Raw genomic sequence first — 15,537 nt, forward strand, 5'->3', positions numbered from 1 at the left:
TGTTTAGTCCAACTGTTTACACAGGCAGTAAAGCACAAAAACTACAGGAGTACATAGATTGGCATTTTTTCAAGTACCATTTTATGTTAGACTGTGAACAGGAACCACAGTGCTGCTGAGTAACACCAATTATTGAACTATAAAGTCACATCCCTGATAGCGGAGCAAGACTGAACTTTGCCATTTGGTCATACACAGAAGTTAAAGGGGAACTGAAGTAAGAGGTATAAGGAGGCTGCCATATTTATTTCCTTTTAATCAATACCAGTTGCCTGGCAGCCCTTGCTGGTCTATTTCTCTGCAGTAGTATCTGAATTACACCAGAAACAAGCATGCAGCTAGTCTTGTCAGATCTGACTTTAACTAATTCCCTCCCGCCTAACGCACAGAGGCGGTTGGGATGTGGACCCCGCAAGGACCAGCTCACCCACAGAGGCGGCGGTCCTTGTAGGGGCATGGGCGGAGCGATCGCGTTATCTGTGACCCGATCCTCCGCCGGCGCCTGACTCCGCTCGCCCGCCACAACATCCCGCCGGCCATACGGAAGCGTTGGCGGGATGTTAACCCCACGATCGCCGCATACAAAGTGTATAATACACTTTGTAATGTTTACAAAGTGTATTATACAGGCTGCCTCCTGCCCTGGTGGTCCCAGTGTCCGAGGGACCACCAGGGCAGGCTGCAGCCACCCTAGTCTGCACCCAAGCACACTGATCTCTCTCCCCCTGCCCCCTGATCGCCCACAGCACCCCTCAGACCCCCCTCCCCTGCCCACCCCCCAGACCCCTGTTTACACCCAATCACCCCCCTAATCACCCATCAATCACTCCCTGTCACTATCTGTCAACGCTATTTTGCTATTTTTTTTAACCCTAAACTGCCCCCTGGGGACTCCTGATCACCCCCCACCCCTCAGATTCTCCCAGATTCCCCCCCCCAGACCCCCCCTGTGTACTGTATACCTCTATCCCCCTGATCACCTGTCAATCACCTGTCAATCACCCATCAATCACCCCCTGTCACTGCTCAGCCCCTAACCTGCCCCTTGCGGGCAATCTGATCACCCACCCACACCAATAGATCGCCTGCAGATCCGACGTCAGATCACCTCCCAAGTGCAGTGTTTACATCTGTTCTCTTCTCCAAACACCCACTAACCTCCCTGGCGGTTAATTTTTTTTGCCACATGGGCAAAAATCCTTTTTTTTTTTATTTTTTTTTTGTTTCATGTAAAGCTACCAGAGTGGTAGCTACATGAAACACCACTAGAGGGCGCATGTGTCCCTCTAGTGCGATCGATCGTCGCCGGCACTAATAGCAAACAGGGGAGCGCGTATATAACACGTTACCCTGTTTGGCTTCTCCTGTCGCCATGGCGACGATCGGGATGACGTCATGGACGTCAGCCGACGTCCTGACGTCAGGCGCATCCGATCCGGCCCATAGCGCTGCCCGGAACTCATTGGTACGGGCAGCGCAGGGCTCTGGCGAGGGGGGGCCCTCTTTCGCCGCTGCGTGCGGCCGATCGCCGCAGAGCGGCGACTATCAAGCTGTGCGCGCGGCTAGCAAAGTGCAAATCGCCCCAATAGATGCGGAGAAATCCTCCTGCGCGGCATGGCCCGAGCTCAGCTCGGGCTCACCGCCAGGGAGGTTAATTACCCATCAATCACCCCCTGTCACTGCTATCCATCAGATTAGACCCCTATATGCCCCTAGGGCACTCAATCACCCGCCCACACCCTCAGAATGCCCTCAGACCCCAGCCCTGATTACCTCGCCAGTGCATTGCTTGCATCTATTCCCCCCTCTAATCACACCTTGAGACACCCATCAATCACCTCCTGTCACCCCCCTAGCACTCCTATCCATCAGATCAGGCCCAATACAACTGTCATCTAAAAGGCATCTTCTGCTTCTGACCGGTTCCACAAAATTCGCCCCCTCATACACCACCTGTCATCAAAATTTGCAGATGCTTATACCCCTGAACAGTCATTTTGAGACATTTGGTTTCCAGACTACTCGCGGTTTTGGTCCCGTAAAATGCCAGGGCGGTATAGGAACCCCACAAGTGACCCCATTTTAGAAAAAAGACACCCCAATGTATTCTGTTAGGTGTATGACGAGTTCATAGAAGATTTTATTTTTTGTCTAAAGTTAGCGGAAATTGATTTTTTTTTTTTTTCACAAAGTGTCATTTTTCACTAACTTGTGACAAAAAATAAAATCTATGAACTCGCCATACATTCTTCTTTCTAAAATGGGGTCACTTGTGGGGTTCCTATACTGCCCTGGCATTTTAGGGGCCCTAAACCGTGAGGAGTAGTCTAGAAAACAAATGCCTCTAAATGACCTGTGTAGAAAGTACTTGTGGATCGCACACCTGTATTTGTGCTGGTGATGTGCCTGGACCAGAAGATAGGTAGCACTCCCGTCTCCAATTGCTTAGTAGAACGTAGAGTCCAGCACCATCAGTTGTATTAATGCTCTTTATTATAAAAGACACATTGACAAAAAATGACCTGTGAATAGGACGTTGGGCCCCTTAGCGCACCTAGGGCCTGATTCACAAAGCGGTGCTAACAGTTAGCACCCTGGTGAAAAGCCCTTTATCACGCCTAAACTCAGTTTAGGCATGATAAGTTTAGGTGTGATAAGTTTAGGTGTGATAAGTTTAGGCATGATAAGTTTAGGTGTAATGAGTTTAGGCATGATAAGTTTAAGCACCAACTGCGTTAGCACCGCAATGCACAGCTGATCAAAAGTTTTGCGCTAGCAAAGTCTGGTGCACTTCGCATAGAGTTTAATGGTGCTGCTTTGCGTGCGGGGCTTTGCACGCTATCTATACTTATCTAAACTTAGCATGCCTAAACTTATCACACCTAAACTTATCACACCTAAACTTATCACACCTAAACTTATCACTCCTAAACTGGCTTTTCACCAGCATGGTGCAATGGTTATCACGCCTAAAGTCTCTAACTGGGTTAGCACCGCTTTGTGAATCGAGCCCCTAGGGCTTGATTCACAAAGCAGTGCAAACTGTTAGCATGCTGGTGAAAAGCCCCTTATCACGCCTAAACTCAGTTTAGGCATGATAAGTTTAGGCATGATAAGTTTAGGCTTGATGGGCCTGATTCACAAAGCGGTGCTAACAGTTAGCACCCTGGTGAAAAGCCCTTTATCATGCCTAAACTCAGTTTAGGCATGATAAGTTTAGGTGTGATAAGTTTAGGTGTGATAAGTTTAGGCATGATAAGTTTAGGTGTGATAAGTTTAGGCATGCTAAGTTTAAGCGCCAACTGCGTTAGCACCGCAGTGCACAGCTGATCAAAAGTTTTGCGCTAGCAAAGTCTGGTGCACTTCGCATAGAGTTTAATGGCGCTGCTTTGCGTGCGGGACTTTGCAAGCGATCTAAACTTATCTAAACTTAGCATGCCTAAACTTATCACACCTAAACTTATCACACCTAAACTTATCACGCCTAAACTGGCTTTTCACCAGCATGGTGCAATGGTTATCATGCCTAAAGTCTTTTAGGCATGCTAACTGGGTTAGCACCGCTTTGTGAATCGAGCCCGATAAGTTTAGGCGTGATAAGTTTAGGCATGATAAGTTTAGGCATGATAACTATAGCACCAACTGGGTTAGCACCGCAATGCACAGCTGATCAAAAGTTTTGCACTAGCAAAGTCTGGTGCGCGAAACGTCGCATGGAGTTTAATGAAGCTGCTTTGCGCGTTGGACTTTGCGATCTAAACTTATCACGCCTAAACTTATCACGCCTAAACTTATCATGCCTAAACTATTATCATGCCTAAACTGAGTTTAGGCATGATAAGGGGCTTTTCACCAGCGTGGTGCAATGGTTATCACGCCTAAAGTTTTTTAGGCGTGATAACTGGGTTATCACCACTTTGTGAATCGAGCCCCTAGGCTGCAAAAAAGTGACCCCATTTTAGAAAAAAGACACCCCAAGGTATTCTGTTAGGTGTATGACAAGTTCATAGAAGATTTTATTTTTTGTCGAAAGTTAGCGGAAATTGATTTTTTTTTTCACAAAGTGTATGGGTATGTGCATAGGTATGTGTAAAAATACACCCCAAAACACATTATACTACTTCTCCTGAGTACGGTGATACCACATGTGTGACACTTTTTTTTTGCAGCCTAGGTGCGCTAAGGGGCCCAACGTCCTAATCACAGGTCATTTTGCGACATTTGTTTTCTAGACTACTCCTCACGGTTTAGGGCCCCTAAAATGCCAGGACACCCAAAGTTATTCCGTTAGGAGTATGGTGAGTTCATAGAAGATTTTAATTTTTGTCACAAGTTAGCGGAAAATGACACTTTGTGAAAAAAAACAATTAAAATCAATTTCCGCTAACTTGTGACAAAAAAATAAAAACTTCTATGAACTCACCATACTCCTAACGGAATACCTTGGGGTGTCTTCTTTCTAAAATGGGGCCATTAGTGGGGTTCCTATACTGCCCTGGCATTTTAGGGGCCCTAAACCGTGAGGAGTAGTCTTGAAACAAAAATGACCTGTGAAATCCTAAAGGTACTCATTGGACTTTGGGCCCCTTAGCGCAGTTAGGGTGCAAAAAAGTGCCACACATGTGGTATCGCCGTACTTGGGAGAAGTAGTATAATGTGTTTTGGGGTGTATTTTTACACATACCCATGCTGGGTGGGAGAAATACCTCTGTAAATGACAATATTTTGATTTTTTTACACACAATTGTCCATTTACAGAGGTATTTCTCCCACCCAGCATGGGTATGTGTAAAAATACACCCCAAAACACATTTTACTACTTCTCCCGAGTACGGCGATACCACATGTGTGGCACTTTTTTGCACCCTAACTGCGCTAAGGGGCCCAAAGTCCAATGAGTACCTTTAGGATTTCACAGGTCATTTTGAGAAATTTTGTTTCAAGACTACTCCTCACGGTTTAGGGCCCCTAAAATGCCAGGACAGTATAGGAACCCCACAAATGACTCCATTTTAGAAAGAAGACACCCCAAGGTATTCTGTTAGTAGTACGGTGAGTTCATAGAAGATTTTATTTTTTGTCACAAGTTAGCGGAAATTGATTTTTATTGTTTTTTTTTCACAAAGTGTCATTTTGCACTGGATTAGTTTTGGCAGAATAGCATATGAATGAGGCCTCTAGGGTGTGCATCAGTGGCAGGTCCACACTTGATTGTACTGCTGTGGTATTGTTACCTAGATTTGCAGAGGAATCAAGTGGGTGATGTAGACTAGAGAAACTACAAACCTGGCAGGCAGGCATTTGTAGAGTATAAGGACTATCAGTGCTCTGACTGCATTGTTTTTACAGGTTGCTTTTAATGTTTGTGGGACTGTAATGAATAGCGGAGATGCCGCCGCATGGGCAAGCGGCATGGCGGCCATCTCCGCGTCCCAGCCGGTGGCTTCTGCCGCGCAGCAACATGATGCTGGTTTGGCTGGTCCTTCTAGTGCACACAGATGGAGAGCTACGCACGCGCCAGGCGACAGGACCTTTATGCTAGTAGAAGGGGAGTCAGCTGATCAGGCCGATCAGCTGACTCCAGCTATGTTTCGGATTGGCTGAGTGACTGGGGCGGCGCTGTGGAGCGCGTTTGGTATATATAGGACTTGCCTGTCAGTTGCAAGTTGTCTGCTGTTGCGAACATTTACGTGTGAGCGCTCAGACCTCAGTCAGATCCCACAGTGTGTTAGAACCAGCCGGAGCTGGGAATTCACACTGAGTCAGATTCCATTGATAGCTTTAAAGTACTATTGCTTGCTACTGTTTATGTGTTAGACTAGTTCCCAGGTGTTGAGACCAAGGACCTCACACCTAAGACTAGGAGATTGCTACATTGCTACTGTTTATGTGTTAGACTAGTTCCCAGGTGTTGAGACCAAGGACCTCACACCTAAGACTAGGAGATTGCTACATTGCTACTGTTTATCTGTTAGACTATATCCCAGGTGTTGAGACCAAGGACCTCACACCTAAGACTAGGACTGAGATACATTACTGTTACCTGTTATGACCTTTTGGCTTTCCTGACTACTCTCCTGTTCTCTGATTTGGTACTTCCGCCGATCTGATTACCTGTTGCCAACATTGCCTGTACCTGGGTACCAAATCAGTCTTCCGCCTCTGTACTTTATCTGTCCGTGTGTTGCCGACCTGGCTTGTCTGACCTTTCTGGCTGTCACCTAGCCCTTGGGTGATCAGCCTTACTGTACATCTGTGACACTTGCTCTTCAGGTGGTTACTAGCTGCAAGATCAGGCCTATGGTCACCGGCTCCACTGGAGACCATCTTGCAGCACAGTCAGTGGGTCTCTACCTCTCTAAGGTCCACTGGCTGCAGTACAGTCTGATTCCCTGCCTCTCAGGGAATCCTTGGCTGCAGTATAGTCTGATTCCCTGCTCCGCAGGGAATCCCTAGCTGCAGACCAATCCTCATCACATTACTCCAGTCAGTGATCCCTGCTCCTCAGGTATCCACTGGCTGCAGTACAGTCTGATTTCCTGCTCCTCAGGAAATCCTCAGCTGCAGGTCTATCTGAATCACTTATTCCATTACATATCATTACCTGGCAGCACAGTCAGTGGGACTCTGCCCCTCAGAGGTCCACTGGCTGCAGTGCAGTCTGATTCCCTGCTCCTCAGGGAATCTTCGGCTGCAGTAGTGCCTGTATTTCCCGCTTCTCGGGAGATAACCTCTCCAATTACTGTTGCACCAAACACTATACCACATTGGGTGTCCTGTGTCTAGCTATACTACTATTATTGGTGATTCTGCAGATCACCACATAATCAAGTATAGCATCTGTATTATTGGTGATACTGCAGATCACCAATAATCAGAAAAATCTGTGTTGCTGACACCAATCGTTACAGGGACTTACCCAGTCTCAACATTTATATTCATTCGCACAATAAAATGGAATTGTAAGTACATGCAGCAGCACTGTGGTTCTTGTTCATAGTTTAATGTACGGTAATTCACTCGATGGCTGCAGCTCCTCTGTTATTTAGGGGTGTTGTCTAATTGTGGTGGCTACTCACTTATTTGATATTTGTGTTACATTACCATTTTATGTTAGTCTGTATCTAAATGCAAGATGTAATATGTATTTAAGTCCCACTGTGTAGACCACTACAACTTTATAAGTGTGATTAAGGACCACATGAATCTTAAGCGGGATTTACATACTATGCAGACTAATATTAACACAGTATTAAATAGAAACATGCTAGCTACATATTCTTGACTCAGTTATTTTATAAGTAAAGTCGGTTCACTCTATCTTTGAAATGAGGAACCTTTACTGGTCAAGATCTAAGAAATTATGGTGGTCTCTGCATGATGTATCTGTCTGACTTGTTTTCCCTTAATGTCAAACTATTGTTCTTGATGTAGCTCCTTGCTAGGAAACGTAAACTCTGTAATTTTTAGGTACTGTTTAAGTAAAATTTTCCCTGGCAAAATGTAGTAATTTTAGATAAAGGAGTGTCAATGTATGGGTAATACAGAGAAAATGCTTATTGCACAACTGCAGGTAATAATTCTGACGTTAATATGAAAGAAAACATTAAGCAAATCATTCATATTTTTCATAGAAGCTGAATAATAACATGCATTAGAATTGCTTCATTTTTTCCCATTTTAGACTCATTTATCAGAACTCCTAATGCTTATATGGTCTTTGCGAACATATTTCTCCAAAAGTGCTCAAGAACTAGAAGTAGGATGTCAAGGTAGCCATACATTACTTATGATCAGCCATTAGATAGATCTAATGATTGAATCTGATCAGAGAGGGTTCCATTGCCTACCCACACACTGCACAGCAATTTCCAATAGAAATAGAAAGGGACCCCCCATTTAGGTAGTGAGTGACAGGGACCCCCATTTAGGTAGTGAGTGACAGGGACCCCCATTTAGGTAGTGAGTGACAGGGACCCCCATTTAGGTAGTGAGTGACAGGGACCCCCTTTAGGCAGTGACAGGGACCCCGTTTTAGGCAGTGAGTGACAGGGACCCCGTTTTAGGCAGTGAGTGACAGGGACCCCCTCCCCTCTAGCCGCCGCTCCCACCTCACCTTGCAGCCCAGCAGCAGCAGCCCAGCGTCAGACCTCAGGATCAGTGGGCGACCCGACCCAGGCCGACACATAGGCTCACGAGGCTGGAGCCTCTAGGCGGAGCTCACTGCAGTGTGGGTGGGGCGCAAGGCACGGGTCTGTATTGTGCCTGGCTGGCCACTCAGCACTCCTGCTTTGTTCATGATGTGAATGGTTCACCACTTGACTTTACCAACTACCGCTGCAGTGCTGGCTGGTTGCGAGGTGGAAGACGTGCATAGCAGATCAACTGTTTATCTGTAATCAGTTGTCTGCAGCCCGCTGTCCTCCAGTCTTTGATGCGTGCACTGCACAGAGTAGAGTGCCCCTCCCCTCCTCTCCTCTGTGACTCTGAGGGGCGGGGCTGAGAACAGTAGAACCCAGGGAATTCAAGAATGAAGTGAAGGAGTCTGAAGACAGGTAACTATGCGGGGGAAGGGGGAGAGGCACTGTAAGGAAGGGGGAGCAGAACATGCAGGCATGATTCTGCTCACATGCAGCACACACTGCCTGTTCCTAAAGCTGAATTGATCCATTTCCATAATGCTGCTGCTGCCGCCAGGAGTGTGTTCATGAGACACTCACAGCTGGGGGCCCTCTCTCTCTCTTTTCATGACACCTGAAGCTGCTGCATGATTGTGGGGGGTTGTTAGATAACAGGAATAACTGCAGCGAGAGCACACGGGGAAGTAGCTAGGAGCTGTGTGTCAGGTCTGTGGTGATGCTGCCTTTTGTGTCAGTAACACCTATGCCTCTCTCCTTTTCTCTCCCATTCCCCATCACTCTCCATTCCTCCCTTCTAATGCTATATCTTACCTTAACCCCCCCCCTAAATGTTTTACCCCTCTCTGCCTCTCTACCCTTTCTTTCCTTTCCTCAAATATCTCCCTCTCCAGTAGCATTCCATCAAAGTTTCACTTTTAAAATTGACCTGAACGCTTGCACAGGACAAAAATGCTCAGAACACTATGCAGTGGCTGGATAGCGTAAGGGCTTAGGGTTAAGGGATCTGCTTCTGACACAAGAGACCTGGGTTTTAACCTCAGCTCTGCCTGTTCAAGAAACTAGCACCTATGCAGTGAGGAGACCTTGGGCAACACTCCTTAAATCTGCTACTGCCTATTGTGCAGCGTGCCCAATGGGCTGCAGCTCTGGCTCTTTGAGTCTGCCAGGAGAAAAGCATGATATAAGTGTTCTGTGTCTGTGTCCAAAAAGAAAACAGAGAGACATGCACCCTGTGGGTATTTAGAGAGCTAAGCCTGTCTAATTCCCTATTATCTGTGACTAATACAAAGTTGTAATTTGATCTCTTCCCTATGCCACCTGATTGCCACAGCATACATTGCATATAAGCGCATTTTAAAGCACAGGATGTTAGCAGTATGTCTGCTTCCATGAAAGCAAGAAGTGGAAACAGTGCAGATTTATTGCAGGATTTGTATCAGCTGCAGCAAAGAAAGGTTTTTCTTTAAATGTTCAAGAAAGAAAAAGAACCAATGCACAGGACTGTAAGATACACCTGAGTGCTACTCCCCAAAACGTAGTCACAGTATCTTGATGCAAGGAAAAGCGGTTGCGCACATCAGGTAAAACATAGCCTTTATTCCAAAATGATTAAAAATCCATATACATCACCAGCATGGAGAGAGGTACAGGCAGAGAGAGAAGGTCAACAGCCGTTTCGCGCCTATCTGCTGTGGCGCATCGTCAGGACAATCTACCCCCTAGAAATGTCTCCTTAAATACCTCTCTTACCTAGTCAGGTGGCACAACATCGATCCCATTAATAATGGCCGCCATCCGCCCTGTGGAGCGCACGCCGATGTGTACACATCAGGTACTTGCCATCCACAAATTCATTCCGGGGCGGAGAGTATAACTTCCGGGCCGCGGCCTGGGTGGAACGCAAACGTCGCACAGCATCATCCAGGCAACAGCTCAATGTTTTTCTAGCGCCCCATTGCCATCTAGTGGACATAAAAGTAAATATTCAACAAACGGCAAACGCTGCTTATTCCCGGATCCGCATGAGGCCGCCATCTAGTGGTAACCCAAAAATATACACCAAAAAAGGTTTATATCACGTTTTAAATAATAGAAAAAAATAAGAAAACGAGAAAATGGAAAAAAAAAATTTGAAACAGCATCGAGGTGCCACCTGCATAGGGAAAGGGAAAATGACTGATCCCGGGGCATATGGGGTCAAAAGAGGAGGGGGGGGGGGGAAAAGAATTTTCCAAAACACATAAAAGGAAATGTAATCACAACCATTGTTATCAACTCACCACCCCACAGTATAGAATAGGACCCAATATGTCCAGGGAGATAGTCCTTATCTACAAGGAAATCACAAAAATTGTTTTTCTTTAAAGGTTCTTAGACTGTTGCCTATCTTTTAGAGCAGAGAGGAAGTGGCCATTACCAATAAAATTCTCTGGACAATCAATCGTCCTGGACCACTAATGAAAGCTTACCGGTATATCCAATTAGATGGAATCGATCCAAAAAATGTATCCATTTCATTAATCTGTGCAAATTGGATAGCAGCAGGCCTGAAAGATAGTTTCTGATCAATGTTATTATAAAATCAGACAATCAATCGTCTGGAGAATTGTGCAATTAATGGCCACTTTAAGTGTTTATATAGTGCTGATTCTCTCCATAGCATGTTACAAAGTACATAGCAATATTGCTGATTATCCTCAGAGCTTAAAATGTAATCCTACTATAGTCATAGTGTAATGTCTCTACCATATGTATTGTATTTATATAGCACTGACATGTTCTGCAGCACTTTATTGAGTACATAGTCATGTCCCTGACTGTCCTCAGAGGAGCTCACAATCTAATCCTACCATAGTCCTAGTCCAATGTCCTACCATATTATTATTATGTATTTATATAGCACTGCCATTTTCTGCAGCACATTACAGAGTACATAGTCATGTCACTGACTGTCCTCAGAGGAGCTCACAGTCTAATCCTGTCATAGTCTAATGTTTGCCTTGTTACTATTATGTGTTTATATAGCACACACTAGATCTTTGATCAACAGCTGAATGCATTATTCTCCTCCTTACCCCACCAGCTAGAAGTCATTACATTGTGGTCTATGTAGTCATCTCTCTTCCCTTTCCCACAGCAACAGCACTCATCACTATAGCCAAGAGATGTGCCTGTATGAGCTTGTGGCCTAATTTGTCACCCTAAGAATTGAATTATGGTCCCTACATGAGACAGTTATGGTTTGTGTGTATTCTTTTTAGACTCAGGGGGCGCAGTTAATAAAAGTGGTCTGTGGGCACTGAAAAGTAGAAATCCAGCTCTGTGCCATGGTCACCATGCGATGCTACCCCAACACCTCTCTCTGTTGTGCAGAGAGCCAGTCAGCATGCATCTCACGTGACGTCAGCCTGTCGGTGCGAGTTCTCCCCTCTACCCCAACACCTCTCTCTGTTGTGCAGAGAGCCAGTCAGCATGCATCTCACGTGACGTCAGCCTGTCTGTGCGAGTTCTCCCCTCTACTTATGCGGATGAACATGCAGTTCAGTCACCAGAGAGCTGAGCAGTAAACTTATGGGGGAAGGGGGGCGCATTTGGGCAGTTCAGCCTCTGTTGATGCTGGACCTTGTCCCGGCCCTGTAAGAGCGGGTGCCGGACACACCCGCTCTATATGCGGAAGTAATGTCACTTCCGCATATCAGTGCGGTGTGCTAGGTCCTAGCGCCCGCACTATTGGTTGCCGCCTGATCGAGGTCTGACAAGCTAGAAGGAGAGGGAGAGGGGAGCGGCGGCTAGAGTAAGGGAGCGGCGGCCAGAGGGGGTGAGCGGCGGCCGGGCGGCGCCTCTCGGAGAGAGGCGACTGGTTGCAATGCACCCACAGCATCCACCCAGGCGCTTGCTTGCCCACCTCTACCCCACAGTGTGCAGTGTTGAATGCTCACCTCTCTGGCCTGAATCCTGGCCTACTCAGGTGTACAGAACCACAGCAAGTGCCTGAAACACTTGATTTCAGGTGCACACAGTGACATCGCTACATGCACCTGGTGCCATGTGGTACAAGCACTTGTGGTGCTGCTGAACACCTGAGGAGGCCAGAATTCTTGGCAACAGATAGGTAAGCCCTCAACACTGCACTGGGGTAAAGTGGTGGCACATGTACTCTTGGGGGGGGGGAGACACCGGGTCCGATGGTTGTAGCAATAGCAAAAGCTGTTATCACTGCACACCTGTCACAGAGCTGAATTCCTCGCTTATTAGCTCAATTCCCTGGCTAGCCTGACCAGGCCATACCATGTTTAGCATAGGTAAACAAAAAGCTGGGTGTGTTGTGTTGGTTATATGCTAATTGTTTTAATGGTAGCTAAGCAACAGGTCAGATTAAAGGGGAGTACAGTGAAGTGAATTAAGGAATCTAGCATTTCACTTGTTCACTTTCATCACACACTGCCTAGGCCTAAGCTGCTAGGTGAATGGATACGTACAATGCCTGTCTGCACTATTCAGTCTCCTGCTCTGGTCTCTGGAGTGACCACCTGGGACCTTCTCTCTGCCATCTGCAAGGGACTGGAGCTCGCTCTTCCTCTCACACAGGACAAGTCAGGTCTATGATGCTCTGTCCTGTCCATGCTGAGGCATTACACTCTGACAGCAGCAAATGCTGGAGAACCCAAAACCCTACCAGCATGCACCTGATCTGCATTTCTCCCTACCTCTATACTGCCCCCCCCCCTTTTCTCCTACTCTTCCTTAATAGCTAGGACTCCTGATTTAAAGTTCTGTAGCTACAAATTATCTGGCGCTAGTCTTTTTTAGGGGACCCAGCAGGAAACCTCATAGGGAAACTCCCATAACTTGATTGGGTGGATCTGTTAAGCCAGAACCCGAAGTTTATCCACTTCGGGTTCTGGCCGGTCAAAGCTAGGAGTGACTCTGCGGCATTTCCTGGCATCCATTTTACCTGTCACAAATAAAAAAATAACAGCTACATCCAGTGCTTTTTTTATCCACTGCTATTTTGACACAAATGCAAAGGTGGCAGATGTGGGGAAATTCTGCTTCCATGCAGATAAAAGTACAGATGCTTGAGGAACCTAGTACCTGCTTTACGCAGTTGATAAGTCTTATCACTTATTCACAAAGGTGCCTTTTGTTCCCTGTGATTAGCAGGAAATAGGCCAAATTGGTCTGTATATTGGCAGAGGTGAAGTGATGATTGATGGTGTCAGTAGGTGTCCAGGTGTTATACATCATAAGAACCCCAAGAACCTACCTCCACATGTGTGTGAGGCAGTGCTGGTCGTAATGGAAAAATCTACGCTTACGGATCATTATGCGTAATTTTACGCTATTACGCATTACGGTTACGGCGTAGGAAATTATCTATGGTTCATCACTGTAATTACGCGTTAACTTACGCAGTTACGCCTAAGGATACCATAATGTAGGCGCTTACACTACGATGTTACGCGTAGTGCCGTAATACCCATTAATGCATATTTTTTGACACATACGGACGATGTGTACGCAATAGCCGTCAATGTGACAGCTATTGCGTACACATCATTCGTATGCGTCAAAACGTACGCTTATATACTGAAGGGCGGGAGAAGATACTATTGGTTGCTTAGGATGTTGACTGAGTGGCTACTCTTAGAAAAGGGGAGTTTTTACGTTAGTAATTACCTGTAAAATTACGCGCAAGTCTTCGTAAAATTACGCATACCTAGCAATTATGGTAGACAGCGTAATTACGATACCACTTAACTGCTTACGCGTAAATAATTACGCGTAAGACCGCAAGTTACGCGTAGCACTTACGCGTAAATTTACATTGAATTACGATGCGTAATTACGCTCATGTGTAATTTTGGCCCAGCACTGGTGTGAGGAGTTACCCCTACCTTTCACACATCTAAGTGGGAATAAGCCCTTTGTCCTTGACATGGTCAGGCCCTTTGCAAAAGCGATACAGAAATCCTCCCCTATCTTAAAAAGTCCCAAATGGCATGTACATGTGGTGGTATAGTTTAGACTGATGAACTGTACACTCTCCACCTCAGTCCCCTGGCTATACATCAGCGATCATAGCGGACATGAGGTTAAAGAGGTTTTATAAAATAAAACAGGGTACCCAACCACCGGCCGCGGCCCACTGCCGGTCCGTTGGCAGTCTCCAGCTGGGCCGCGGCGGGTCTGTCCTCTCGCGCCCCCCCCACGGCCGCCGTGCATGTTATCTTATGAGCGAGCGGCCGCTTCCGGATTCCCCCAGGCGCCTCTCTCCTTCATGCAGCATCTCCGCTAACAGCGCATTTTGTGGAGGAGGGGAGGAGGCGGGGCAGCGGTTGCCATGGTAGCGGCGTAGCATATCGCCGCTACAGGAAGCCGCTGCCCTGCCTCCCTCCCTCCTCCGCAAGATGCGCTGCTGGTATCGGAGATGAGGCATGAAGGAGAGCGGCGCCTGGGGGAATCCGGAAGCGGCCGCCCGCTCATAAGGTAACATGAGCGGGGGCACCACCTACCCATACTAGGGCACTTTACTGGGCACATACTAGCCACGCTGGGCACTATACTAGCCACGCTGGGCACTATACTAGCTATGCTGGGCACTATACTAGCTATGCTGGGCACTATACTAGCTATACTGGGGCACTATACTAGCCACGCTGGGCACTATACTAGCCACGCTGGGCACTATACTAGCCACGCTGGGCATTATACTAGCCATACTGGGGTACTGTACTAGCCATACTGGGGTACTGTACTAGCCATACTGGGGTACTGTACTAGCCATGCTGGGCACTATACTAGCCATGCTGGGCACTATACTAGCCATGCTGGGCACTATACTAGCCATACTGGGGCACTATACTAGCCACGCTGGGCACTATACTAGCTATGCTGGGCACTATACTAGCCACGCTGGGCACTATACTAGCTATGCTGGGCACTATACTAGCCATACTGGGGTACTGTACTAGCCATGCTGGGCACTATACTAGCCACGCTGGGCACTATACTAGCCATACTGGGGTACTGTACTAGCCATACTGGGGTACTGTACTAACTATACCGGTACTATACTAGCTATACTGGGCACTTTACTAGCTGTACTGGGGCACTACCTACCCATACTGGACACTATATTAGCTATACTGGGGCACTACCTACCCATACTGGGACTATACTAGCTATACTGGTCACTATACCAGCCATACTGGGGCAACTAAACTACCTATACTTGGACAACTATACTAGCAATGCAGCTGCACCCCAGAACCCCCCCCCCCCCCCCCCGTAACCCGCTGCACACAACACTGTTCACTAGGTCACGCACCCCACTGATCACCCCATAACATGCCCCCCCCTCCGGAGAAAAATTTGGTCTGAAAGCGGTCCCCGG

The sequence above is a fragment of the Hyperolius riggenbachi genome, chromosome 8, assembly GCF_040937935.1.
Source record: "Hyperolius riggenbachi isolate aHypRig1 chromosome 8, aHypRig1.pri, whole genome shotgun sequence".
NCBI lineage: Eukaryota > Metazoa > Chordata > Amphibia > Anura > Hyperoliidae > Hyperolius > Hyperolius riggenbachi.